Source organism: Natrix helvetica (genome assembly GCF_964273705.1).
Source record: "Natrix helvetica genome assembly, chromosome: 2".
NCBI classification, from domain to species: domain Eukaryota; kingdom Metazoa; phylum Chordata; class Lepidosauria; order Squamata; family Natricidae; genus Natrix; species Natrix helvetica.
In genome coordinates, this window is record NC_138552.1 from 130,191,707 (window position 1) to 130,205,735 (window position 14,029).

At 39.4% G+C, this 14,029-nt stretch overlaps 1 long non-coding RNA gene across 1 annotated transcript; it reads left to right on the forward strand.

Moving 5' to 3' along the window:
- Positions 1-9,706: 9,706 nt before the first annotated feature.
- On the forward strand, positions 9,707-11,770 carry LOC309386886. Its single transcript, XR_014174512.1, has 3 exons — positions 9,707-9,813; positions 11,535-11,617; positions 11,692-11,770. It is a non-coding gene; the product is annotated as an uncharacterized lncRNA (long non-coding RNA).
- The last annotated feature ends 2,259 nt before the right edge of the window (positions 11,771-14,029 follow it).

Below are 14,029 nucleotides of genomic sequence, written 5' to 3' on the forward strand. Positions count from 1 at the left end.
CACCCTGAGCGACAACTCTGATTCTGTCGAAAAAGCATAAAATGGAGCTATCATGTAGCTTCCGTGGGCTTGCCAATTAGACTTTATTGCCACATCCAGGTGAGATATCAAAGACCTGTTGCCAGTTATGTTTAGCTGGCATCTCATCCACTTGGCCATGCTTATTTTCCCTGAGGCCGCTCTTTAATTGCTGTTTTGGTACCAAGAAGACTCATTTTCTCTAAGCATCCTTTCATGGTGGGGCTTGTATTACATGCATAGTATCTTCTCCTCCTTCTTGGCATGAAAAGTATTTCCTGATGCCTGAACCTCCTGCTCTCCTCCTCCTTCTTTTGGTCATGTGCATCTCCTTTTGTTTCCACGCTTTCCACTGGTCTGAACTGAAGTTTTGTCTGTCTCCAGCACTCTGTATATTGCAGAAGGAGATGACAAATGCAATGGCCTGGTTATGGTAAAATAGCAATTTTCACAGTTGGTCATGGATTAATGGGAAGCCAAAACAAACACAAATGAAGTCATCCTGATTGTTATGAATGGTCCTTTGGCTGCCATCACACAAAGGCTAAAGCACAGCATAAAAGCATACCAATGAATTAAGATCTGCAATTGCCCTTTTAAACTATTCAGAGAGGCCCAGGTCTCCCTCCTCCCCACCCACCCCAACCTCAAATGGATTTGTACAATTCATCTGTCTGGGTGTATGGTGGTGAAAGATGAGAAATATACCATTCTTTAACCCTACGATACCACATTTCACAGAAAATTACAACAGGACAATATTTCCAGGGCAGACAAAGAACCAAATGTTTTCTGTGAGGTTTATGACACTAAAATGTATGTGCAGCTTTATCTGCATGCTTTAAAAATGTATATAGCATGATTAAGCCACATGGAAAATGCCTTTGAAGGGTTAATGTTTTTAAGTCAGTTTTCATAGATCATTCTGGCTAGTCCTGGTTTCCTTCATTGCCCTTCTTTGTCCTTTCAGGTAGTACTGCTTTCTCTGCTCTGGAAAATGGTGATAACCGCAATAGAAAACAGCAGAAGGCCTGTAGTAAAATACCAGATAATCCATCATCTTCTCCATGAGTTTCCAGTTTGCTTTTGGGTTGACTGCACCAGCTTTTGTTTAATTCTTTGAGTGCTTCTCCATATTGCTAAAATATGTCCCAAAAGATTATAGTAGTATTCCATTTGTATCACAGATCCATGCATTTTAAGCCCACTGCTTTGGGCATTCATCAGACGCATTTTGTACAGCAGAGGAAATCTGTGGACAGATAAAGCAGAATACCATCAGGCATCATTTAAAAAATGACTGTAGGGTGTAGAGCAGTCTGGTTTTCTTTCCAGATTATCTACAAGCATCTATTGGGGTATAGTGACCAGCTTCTATTACTTAGTTTTCTTCTAAGATCTTTATGGTAAGGGTTTCCCCATACAATATCGTAGAATTACTTATGTTTTAAAATGATGAAACCAGTGGTGTATAATTTGAAAATGCATGTGTACCAGAATTGAACGTAAAAGTGTTGGAAATAAACTTCCACAATCTTCAAATAAGGAGGAGATGATATCTGACAATCTCATGTTTGAAAGCTACTTCAAATATTCAAAGGGAGCACTTCTGCCTCACTTCTAATACCCACAATGGCACTATTGCTATTCATTCATTCATTCATTCATTCATTCATTCATTCATTCATTCATTCATCTGACATCCCACATATGTATGACTGGGTGACTTACAGTCATTAAAAACAGAAATCAAAATCAGATTTAAAAATAACAATCAAATTGACCAATGTGATAACTATATTTAACATGGGATACATAAGATAGTCTAACTTAACATCCTGGACATGGGAACCACCAGGTCTTCGTTGTTCTGCAAAAAGCAAGCAAGACAAGGACCATACTATGGTATTCCATGGGGCAGGCATTGTAATAGAGAGGTGTTCTGACACACACACCCCATAGGCATTGTAAATAAACCAGAACACAGGCTTGGCTGTTTGCCACTGTTTAATTACTGAGATAATGAATCCTTTGGCTGAGGACCCAGACAACTCACGTTCCAGAGAGTAGTTCTGCAGAAACCCAGATAATTCAAATGAAGCAACGCAGGTAGTCCAAACAAACAGACACGGCTAGAATACACAGATAGATTTTCTTAACTACTAATTCAAATGGTTGTTTCCTGCAAATGTCCCCTCCCAATGCCTCACCTATAATCTCTCTTGGGAGGGGCCAATCCACAACCACCTGTGCTTAATCATCTTCTGTGAGTCTGCCTACGGAGTTGCTGCTTCCATTTCTCAGCCCTTCTCAATCTAGCATCAGGGACAAACTGCTTTTGATCCTCCCCACTGCTCCATGCCTCAGGCGCCTCCTGGTGGCCAACCAGCCTCTCTGGTCCCTGCTCTGAGTCTGAACCCTGCACAGGGTCCTCCACATTAAATAGGGCAGACTCATATGGTTCCTCGCTATCTGAGTCCATCAGCAGCTCAACCGGATCCTGCTGGGCCACAACAGAGAGGTCTCATCAGATGACCCTATTTAATCAAGGGATCAAAGCACAGCTATTCATATAGAAGTGGATACAATTACCTGGCCTGAAGAACCGTGCAAAATTTTCTTGATGCTGATATTCATGCAATGTGTGGCTGTTTAGAGCTAGGATCTCCAGTATGGTGTAAAGGGAAAAAAAACTACATGACTACAACTCTAGAAGACTTTGGAATCCCCATCCCTTGTCCATCATGTGTCATTATGTAATAATGACTGGTGTAGTTCCATCTTCAAAAGAAGGGAAAAAATGATTCAGGAAACCACAGATCTATTGGCCTGACAATAAGCAACAAATCTGCAAACACCTAGAGGCAAACAAAATCATAACCAGAATCCAATAAGGGTTTGTCAAAAGAGACCATGCCAGACAAATCTTGTTGCATTCTTTGACAGAGTGACAAAATTAATGGACCAGTAAAATGCTGTGGATATAATTTACTTGGACTTCAGTAAGGCATTTGATAAAATAAACCACAACCTACTATTTGATAAAATAGAAAAATGTGGGTTAGACTGCATCGCCACCAGATGGATTCCTAACTGCCTGACCAAGTGCCGCCAATTTGTAGTCTTCAATGGAATTGCATCTATACAGAGGGAAGTGAACAGTTGAAAACCCCAAGGCTCCGTCTTAGGTCCAGTACTCTTCAATATCTTCATCAGTGATTTAGATGAGGGGATAGAAGGGGACTCAGCAAATTTGCAGATGATACCAAGCTGACATGAATAACCAACATTTCAGAAGATACAGAAGATACAGAAGTTGTTAGACCTGAACAGTTGCAGGGATTGGGTATGTCTAGTTTAATGAAAAGAAGGACTAGGGATGACATCGCAGCAGTTCCAATATTTGAGGGGCTGCCACAAAGAAGAGGGAGTCAAGCTATTCTCCAAAGTACCCGAAGGAAGGACGAGAAGCAATGGATGAGAACTAATCAAGGAGAAAACCAACCTAGAACTAAAAAGCAATTTAAATAGTGGAACAACTTAATTCTATTGTCTGAAAGATAGGACTTTGGGTTCTGTATTAAGTAGTTTGGATACAGAATAATTGCCACCTCATTTCAGTCCCAGTCACCAGGTTGTAGGAAAGTCAAAAGTAGAAAACTGCTTTTCATAACAAGGTAGTAACAGAGCTATAGCAATTTGTTTAAAATACCTGCAAAAGATTTTTAAAAATTACCACACCAACTTGGAAGAAAGTTAAATTGTTCATTCAGAAAGGCTAAGTCTGCCCTATTCACTATCAAGGTAACAAACATTCTTTTCAACCTCCAAGGGCCCCTTTGGCCATGCTCACTTAAAACAAATGAGTGTCTATTAAAATAATGAGAGTTTGTTAATCCACCCTTCTGACATCAAATTAACTCAGATCGGTTCAAAGGCAGAACACTTCAATACATTTTTTTCCCTGACAGGTAGGAAATTAACTGGGTACCATGAGGTATTGAATTCAACTTTAATGGTATCAATAAACATTTCTGATTAAATTATGGAATTGATTTTATAATTCTAACCATTATGTTTTTACATCAATATCATCATATGACAAGCAAATGTAGTTACTGCTTTCTTATTGATCACAAGCATAGCACTCCAAAGCATTCAGTTGACTATATTACAAAATCAAACTTGATTTCCTATGTACAGCAGTAACTTTAGGTCCTAAACTAATATGAAAGCTGAAGAATAAATGAGTTATCAAGTTATTCAAAGATATACCCCCTCCCATTCTATTCGCACAACCCCTCCCTTGGACATCAAGAATTGAAATGTTCTGCCAGGTTGTTTATATAGTTTTGTGCAGGACCTGGCTTGCAGGCACACAATTATTTTCATGTGTCAGGTCTTAATCTCCCACTTTTAACAGTGATCAGCAATCTATCATGCTTCTGCTGAGTAATACAAATACTATTTTATTAACAAGGAGGAACAAAGTGTTATTTATAATGTTCTCATTCAAGCCAGCCAAGCAAAACAAAGAGAGAGAGAAAAAACTTTCCATAACTGAGAAGTATTGTGCTCCATCTCTCCTGGTCCCCACTATCAAAGATAATAATTAAGTGTTAGCTATCCCATTTTATCATAAGGTTTAATGTTCTGTTAAGAGAATGCATCATTCAAGACCATGAGTTATTCGAATCCATGCATAATAGTAAATCAAAGATGTAATCGTGGTAGATAGGAAAATGAAGAACAATGCTGATCAGGTTAGAAAAGTTTTAGTTACCAACCTCTCATTTAAACAGTTGTAATTTATTTTTTATTTTTTTGGTTCCTCTCATGTCAATGTCATTGCAAAGCTGGAAGTTCCTCCTTGATAGGAGAAACTAAACAAAAGGCGATCAGCCAATTGAATCTCTAAGCTGCCTTGTCAGATTCCAGCATTACAGCATGCCTCCTTGAACATCAATACATTACCTGAAGGTGTCTTTTCAAACCAGCGAGTCGTGTTTCTTCCTGTGTAATTATATCAGCATCTGTTTCAGAAATCCGACTAATCCTTTGGGCTTTGCAGGTCAACTGAAGGCTTGTGCTCTGATCACGGGTGTGGGATTAATCTTTAATATTTGCAAAAGTATTTAGAATCATAACAAGTATTTGCCTTGACAAGTCCCATGGAAAACAAGAGCAGATTTTTCTCTGGCACCTTTTCTGTTCAAGCAAGCTGCCTTAAATAGAACATTGACATAAAGGTGTGAATTATGGAGATTAAGGTCCTTCAGCCCCTTTGAATCACATAAAACAGACTTCTAAAAGAAAACACAGTTGTCAGCCACTGGTGTTAAAGTGGGATCTATGCAGCCATCTGAAAATGGCACTGAAAACCCTGCTGAAAGACAGATCCCATAAAGACAGCTGTAGAATCTACTAATAAGTATACATAAAGATATTCATGTATATATACTCAGTATTTGACTTCATCACATTGTACTACCTGCAACCCGAAAAAGCAAACACCACATTCTGGGAAACACCATCATTTTTTTCTAGATCCAAAAGACTATCCTCTCTTGAATTTTGGTCATTAAGGTCAGTACAGATGTCTTAATTTGCTTCATCAGTTTAGGGTTTAAATCTCAAACATATTAAAAAATATTAAGAAAAGGGACTCTTAATTGCCCATTTATATCTCCTGGAGTGAAAGGAAGAACCATGCAAGCTATCACCATTTTAATCAAAACCCTAGATGCGGATGTATTGTACCTCTGAGTACTAAATACTGACCACAATTATCCTATTTCAGTTGGCCTATGCTGAGTGCTGATAAATTAGTAAGATCATATATTTCCAAGCTCTGGGTTAGATAGTATAATCCATCAAGATTCTTATGATTAGCACTTCTCATTTTAGAAATTAAGAACTGCTGGTATCAAAAGCATCTTTTGCTATCTGCCTGTTCTGTTTAGTTGCTCTTGTTGCAATAATAAATCCTATCCATTTTCAAAAGGATGTATTCTTATGCAAATGAAAGTTTTTACCTTTCTGTTTCAAAGGAAGGGAATGAATTTATTATCCTCCTATCATTCAGCAACGATTGTTGATAAAAAATTTGATTTTAAAAAATGAAGAATATTCTGATATTCTTTAAAGGAAGAGAAAAGCCATTGAACTGGGTTGCCTAACAGGTATTTTTGTTAAGAATATCCTGATTACACAAGTATATATGAGATTTGATATTCCCAAACAGACCTTATGGTGCCAGACTGCTCCATGCAATTTCAGTTGAGGTTTTCATTAATACTAATAAATTTGCAAAAGATCATAGTACAGTATAATTCCTTCTAGGCTGCAATATCAAATCCCTTATTAAAAAAATGGGAAGGAGAAGCTGTAATAAGATCAACAGTTAGTTTAATCAGTCATATCAATTTCAAAGTATACATTTAAAACATAACATGGATTTGAATTAAGCCTACATACTCATGTCACACACAGAAAATTATTGTAAAGGCTAAACATTCTCAAGCTTCTTCTATCCTTCCATAATGCTAAAAATGGTCTTTTTTTAAAGATTCAACATGCTAAATAGCATGAGATTTTTGCAGGAATTGTGCTTTAAAGTGTGGTTTGCACTCACAGTATCTCAGTGGACTCAAGCATCTGAACTTGGACTGAGCATTGAATGTGAGTTGTTTTGCCTCCAAATACGCACATGACATATTTAAAAGAATTTCTGTGACATGAATTCGGTTTGAACATCTTTTGTTTCAGCAGGCAGTGGGAAAGGGGAAAGGGAAACTAGATCAGAAAAAGTAGAAGGAAGTGGAAGAAGAAAAGAAACAAAAGCAGAAGACCAAATCTAGGACACAAAGTAGAGGCAAAAAGTAATAATGGCAGTTTAGCTGGGAAGAAGAGATTAAAAATGCTTTTCTTAACAAGAAACCTCAAAATAAAAAGGAAAGAGAGAACTAATGGATTTTGACTGGGAAAGCCATTTATCTCTGAACAAACAGTAAATTATCACACATTTGACTTTTCAGTTATTTGTCTGATGATAGAAATATAGCAAAAATAGCTCCAAACTCTCCCCTAGTCTTCCTTTAGCAAAAAGAGTTTCTTGAATGACTGTATAGTGGCACTTTCTCCATGTGTTCAAGCAGTGAAGATCAGTGACAGAACCATTCAATTGGTACCTGATATACACTCCCTCCTTCAGATCCTGGACAACATATAACAACATGCAAGCAACTGAACAGGAAGGGACTAGAACACAATGCTCCTCCATCCCATTGAAAGTGGTAAATGCAGACGATATATCATCGTTTTTAAGGATCTGCCCAGTCATTCCATCATGGGGCAGCTGAATCAATTTCATGAATTTCCTCAGGCATCCATAACATCTCAGGATGGTCCAGAGAGGCTACCAGTTCACAGGTCAATGAAGACAGAGGAAAGAAGCTTGTTCTGCTCAATGCACTTGTCCCACTGCAAATATTATGTCCTGGTTAGGAATTTATTCTTGCAGGTATTAATTTTTATCCTTATGTAGGAAGTTATCACCCAGCCCTCTCCCAGAAAAATGAAATATCCTAGGAAATATTGAAAAGGCAGAATATTATATTTTCCTGGATGTGAAAAAAGGGAGAAACACATTTTAAACACAAAATAAATTCCTGCGGCTTCCAGCCCATCCCCACTTTGTCAATGGGCCATTAAGAAGGCCAAGCTAGTCTACTTTACATAATAAAGAGTTCTCCTCTTCAGCTGTGATGGGATTAAGGCAGGATAATAAGCCTTTACTCAACTGACCACATGGCATCTAAACTCAATCAAACCTGGATTCAAAACAGCCTAGAGGGTTGCCCTTGCACGGGCCCATGGGAGTCTGACAACCAATCAGAATACACTTCTTACACAGGAACAGGAAACAGAGAGGTGGGGCAGAACAGATTATAAAAATCCCTGCAAGCCCTTCTTCAGCCCTTCTTCTTGTCTGCTCTTCTCCTTCTCTTCCCTTCTCTTCTCTTCTCCACCAACATTGAACCATGTGATCACCTTTGCTGTTCAGGACTCAAGCCATGCGGTCCTGTCCACCATTAAAACCATCTTTCCAAGCAGCCTCCATGTCTCCAGTGTCTTTTTCCCCACTTGGAGCCGAACCCAGAAGGACATTTCTTCCAACAATTGGCGACCCACAGATGGGACTCCAAGCTAGCCTAACAAATGGATATGGCCCAGGTAAGCCTCCCATGCCGGCACAGACCCCATTGAGTCTGTGGGTGGACTTTATCTTGGCCTTAGCCATCTGGATCTAGGCTTTAAAGGGGTTTTGAGTTTGAGCTCAAAGGCTGCCTGGAAAGAAGGTGAGTACCTCTAAATTTTAATTCTCTAAAATTTAATTTTAAAGCATGGGAAATGTGTGTATGCCTGCCTGTGTGTGACTAGTGTGTGTGAAAATGGATGGAAAAGTGAATGGATTTTTTTATTTTTTGTTGTTGCTGCTGTTTTTGTCCTGTGAGAGAAAAAAGCTAAAGACCATAAGAAAGTTAGTGAGAAAAAGGGAGGTACGCATACCCGCTCCGACAGCACCCCTCCTGGGTCACTGTGCGGCTGGTCCTCCGGGTCTCTTTCCCCAAGACTTGAAACTGTAAGAAAAGTCCCTGCGTGAAAGGGCGCGAATCGAGAAAAGGTTCCCGCGGTGAGGAACGCGTCAAAAGTCCCTCCGAAGGGCACCCCCAGAAAAGTCCCTCCGAAGGGCACCAATAAGACCCTCCGAAGGGCAAACAGAGAAAGTCCCTTCAAAAGGGCGCGAAAGGTCCTCTAAGGACGCAAAAGTAAAGCGGGGAAATACGAAGTGGCAAACCCGGCTAGGACGAAGTGAACCCACATCTAAACGGGATCATGGGAAGCGGTAGCTCGAGGGTAGCCATGGAAACTCCCCTAGGGGAGTTGTTGGGGGCCTGGGACGAAAAGCAAATGCCCGTCCTGGCCGGAATGAAGAAAAAAAGAGCAGATTGTAGAAAATGGGCTTTGCTGAAAGATGATACAGGAAAAACTAATTTGGCTGAAAAGGTACTTAAAAGAAAATGGTGGGGTTTCTTTTTTTTTCCCCCTCTTGTCTGTCTCTTTCTCTGTCTTCTATATAACCACGTGGTTTTTGTTTGTTAAGATTTGTGCCTTCCCCAATTTAACTGAAATTCATGGTGGGAATGATTTTGTTTTTCCCTCTTTGTCTGTGTGTGTGTATGTCTAAGTCTTTGTGCACCCTCAAGGTAATTGTAACTAAGATATCTCCAATCCAAAAGACAAGAATTTTAAAGTGTTCAAAGAAAGAAAGGAGTAAACTGGCAGAAATTGCCTTTGCTCAGTTTGTTGGGCCTAGAAAACTAACTGAAGCTGGGGAGGGTCTTTACTTTGTGTCTGTTCTGGCCAGCAGAAACAGAGTAAAAATATTTTTTTTCCTTCCTTCCTTGCCTATACCTTAAAGTAACAACCCAGGAAATATTTGCAAGAAAAGTTTCATCCTTGCATTTATTGTGTGTCTAAATGATTTTACCTGTCCATTTCTTTCCTGAAGCATGTGAATCCAGACTCCATTTCTCATCTGTGATATCCCCATAATGTTTATCTGTTTAGCTGCTTAGTAACTAATGGTTTTATTTTTTTCAAACTCTGCCTGCAAGCTATCTACCCCCCCCCACGCCCCTCCCTTACCTCTAATCCTCCAACAATGCCTTTTCTGTGGGGGAGGGAACCTTGTTCTCATGTCTTTCAGCCCTAGAAGATTGTACTCTTCAGGTGAGTATAGATTTTTTTTCCCTTTTGGGGGGAGGAGGAGAGTGTTGCCTTGTGTGTGCATGTATGAAATGAAGGAAATTCCTACTAAAGGTTTGCCTTCAACCTGAGTAAAAACCCTCTGCACATTTTTCTGACCAACCTACTCTATTAGTCCTAAAGTAAAAACCTGGCCTCCAGAAGGCAGTTTTGATTTAGATTTTGTCAACAAATTTGCTGATTTTCTGGCCACCATCAGATGAATCAAGGGCCCCACCCAGATGCAAATGATGTGTTAATGAAAGTCTCCATACATCTTGGATCTTTAAAAATATGCCAGCATGTGCTGGGAGAGCCAACCTGGCTGAATGCAAACAATGTGTGGACAAACATCTCTGTACATTGTTTCTATACATCTTGATATTTAAAAATGCCAGCGCGTGCTGGGATATCAAGATAGAATTTGGATCTTTAAAAATTAGCCAGCGTCCGCTGGCAGGTCCAAATTAGAAACGAACACCCCAGGGCAGAGACAGGCATTAACAATCTAGTGCGTGATCATTTCCAGACCTGGAGGGAAGTTGAGATCCTTTAATAATAGAAAATGGAGCTCATTGGCTTATGTACAGCTCCCTGAAGTAATTGTAATAACTGCCTTGCATGAAGAAAGAATGAAATGGGATTTTTGTATGTGAAATTAATGATTGCAGTGCAAATGTGAGTATGTTGATGGTAAAGTTGGTATGAATGTAGCTTGATTCCCTTTCATATAAAGAAGCAGTCAGTTACAAGGTTGTTTAATGGTATGTGTGTGTATGCATGTGTGTTATCATTTCCAAACCTGAAGGGAGGGTGAGATCCTCTAATAAAAGAAAATGAAGCTTGGTGGCTTGTGAAAAAAAAAAAGCTTCCTGAAATACCTATGATTGTTTGGCATGAGCAATCATGAAGGTCTGATTGCAGTATGAATGTGAGTATGTGTCCCCCATGCCCCAGGGAGTGATAAGTGAATGGATCCAGAGATCCACGTGATTGCCTGTGTGAATCCCCCCCCTCTTCCTTCTGGGTCATTCTTTGGAGGGAAGCAGGAAAAGCGGGGAGAATGAGTGTCTGCTCATTTTTACCATGAGTGTGTGTATGAAACACCCCAGTGATACCTGTGAATGCCTCTGGGCATTCCCCCCCTCCTTCTTTCCCTCCTTCCTTTTGGGTCATTAAAGGCTGAAATTTTTTCTCCTCACTTTAACCACTTTTCCCCCCCCTCTCTTCTGAGAAATTTGGAGTAAATGGGTGATCTGCTCGGCTTACCTTTCACTATTGTGATCTTTCATCTGCATATAAAAATTATGCAGTTACATTTCTTTGCTCTGAATACAATTTTGATTTTTTTTCTTCTTCTGGAAATTTTTGAGGTTTAAAATGCTTAATTAAAGCTATAAAAAGAAATGATTTTGAGATATTTTGCTTACATTTGTAAATGTTTTAACATACTTAATGAGAATTCGCTTCCATCTGAATGGAATTTGATATTTTGGAGTGTTGACTCAAAGTACCTTTTTTTTTAATTGCAATTTTTTTAAAGCTGTTCTTACCTCCCTCTTTTACACCTGAGTGCATTTTTAAATGCTTATGAGTCAAGGTGCTCTACCCTATGACATTTTGTTTGTTTGTTTGTTTGCAACACAAGTTGTTGTCCCTCTTGGAAATTTACTCATCTTACTGCAAAAAGTGTTTCAATCATACAGGCAGTGGGAATGTCATGTTCCATGAAATTTACATCGTCTGCCTCCTGAAATAATGTTTGGATTTCCACACTTGGACAGAATGGGTGAGATTCCACAACATAAGACTAAAGATATGTCTGTAAAGAAGTGTATTCTTCGCCTCTTTTTTTTACCTCAGAAACAAAGGACTGCTAGCTCAAACCATAACTCTCCAATTTGCTGCTGGTGATTGCCTCCTGATAAAACCTGACATGAGGGGAAAAAACTTAGCCAAGCCTGGGACAGACTGCCAAGACTGACTGACCACTCTTACCAGCAAGCCAAGCCTAGTACCATCCAGCAGACATGAAAGAACCCTGAAGGAGATGAAGAAGTAAAGACCAAAAGACTCATTTCAATTCCCAGAAGACAGCTGAAAAGATTATGGGGAGGGTGGAATTTGATAAGGTTTTCTTTCTCTGTTTCATTCACAGAAATTTATTATGCTTTCTTCCTTGCCTCATTTATATTGTAATCAGTTTAATGTATTCATGTAAGAATTGTATTTGAGAATGGCTAGCACAGCAAGTTCTGAACACCTTAGATTTCTGGCTGGTGGGAGGGAAATTTTGTCCAAAATGTCTGTATTTTCTGTATTGTAGAAGCAGCTACACACACACACACATACACACACACACACACACACACAGAGAGAGGGGGGGGCTCCATTCAGAATTAGATTGAAACTATCTCCTTGACCCAACTCCACAAAGCTTTTCCTAGGTTGATTTTTGCCTTTGCACAAAAGCCTAAGCAGTGATATCTCCCTTTTAATCCCATGGGGGAAGGGAAGTTCCCCTCAGGCAATCCCCCCACTTGAAGAGCTAGCAGAGAGGATCTCCAAAAACCCCAAGCTCTCACAAGAAAAAAACCACACTGCCCAGTAAAGCAGGATATGTTGCACTGGTGGTCTCAGGAGGAGGAATCCCAGGGCTCATTGTGTGTAGTTTTAAAAATACTAAATAGTCTGGATTGCACACTAGCTAAACTCAATTTGGCCTCACTAAAATAGGAGCCAGGGCAAGTTAAAGAAATCCCTTGGAAATGGGCAGCCTGTACTTCTTTAAAAGGAAGAATCCTTCAATGGCTGTGAAGGTTTTTTTTGGGACTTCTGCTTGCTTGTAGTCTGGAAGCCCACAGAAAGTGATATCAAACACCTGAAAATAATTGGCATGGTAAATTGGATATTGTAAATTTCTTTCCAGAAATTGTACCCTGGTTGCTAAGACCTTCATGGTTGAAAGCTCTCTGGGAGCCACTGAAGGGATCCTTCTGCTGTCTCTTTCAATGCTTTTCCATCAGAAAAATTAAGTTTCCCTGATCTGACCAATTTTATCTTTTGTCAAAAACATGTGCGTTCCACTCACATTTTTTTGAAAAAAAAAGGAGGGATTGTAGGAAGTTATCACCCAGCCCTCTCCCAGAAAAATGAAATATCCTAGGAAATATTGAAAAGGCAGAATATTATATTTTCCTGGATGTGAAAAAAGGGAGAAACACATTTTAAACACAAAATAAATTCCTGCGGCTTCCAGCCCATCCCCACTTTGTCAATGGGCCATTAAGAAGGCCAAGCTAGTCCACTTTACATAATAAAGAGTTCTCCTCTTCAGCTGTGATGGGATTAAGGCAGGATAATAAGCCTTTACTCAACTGACCACATGGCATCTAAACTCAATCAAACCTGGATTCAAAACAGCCTAGAGGGTTGCCCTTGCACGGGCCCATGGGAGTCTGACAACCAATCAGAATACACTTCTTACACAGGAACAGGAAACAGAGAGGTGGGGCAGAACAGATTATAAAAATCCCTGCAAGCCCTTCTTCAGCCCTTCTTCTTGTCTGCTCTTCTCCTTCTCTTCCCTTCTCTTCTCTTCTCCACCAACATTGAACCATGTGATCACCTTTGCTGTTCAGGACTCAAGCCATGCGGTCCTGTCCACCATTAAAACCATCTTTCCAAGCAGCCTCCATGTCTCCAGTGTCTTTTTCCCCACTTGGAGCCGAACCCAGAAGGACATTTCTTCCAACACTTAGATATAGAAATTCAAACTGATATTTTTTTCTATAATGCTAACCCATATTACTAATGCCTTTTAGACACACATTTGCTAATTAGCACAGTACATCAACATTTTTCTTCTTCTGAATGATAGTTATTTTTCTTTGTCTGCTTTCTTTTTTGTTAGAAGCTTACCTGTTTTAATGTATTATAGAACTTGGAAGAATTCTTGTAATTACCCGTTGATTATTTGCCTTTCCAGAATTTTTTAATCAATTGGATTTGCCCAGACAATTATTTCCAATACATTTTATTTTTCACCAAAAGAAACCTGGAATTTTTTTCTTTTTAAAAAGCAATAAGAGGGAAAAAAAGGTGAGGAGAGCTGCTCATAAATAAGCTATTACAATTATCAGTCTCAGAAGAGAGAGCATATTAATTACGCAGAAAAGTCATTAAATTTATGCTATGAATT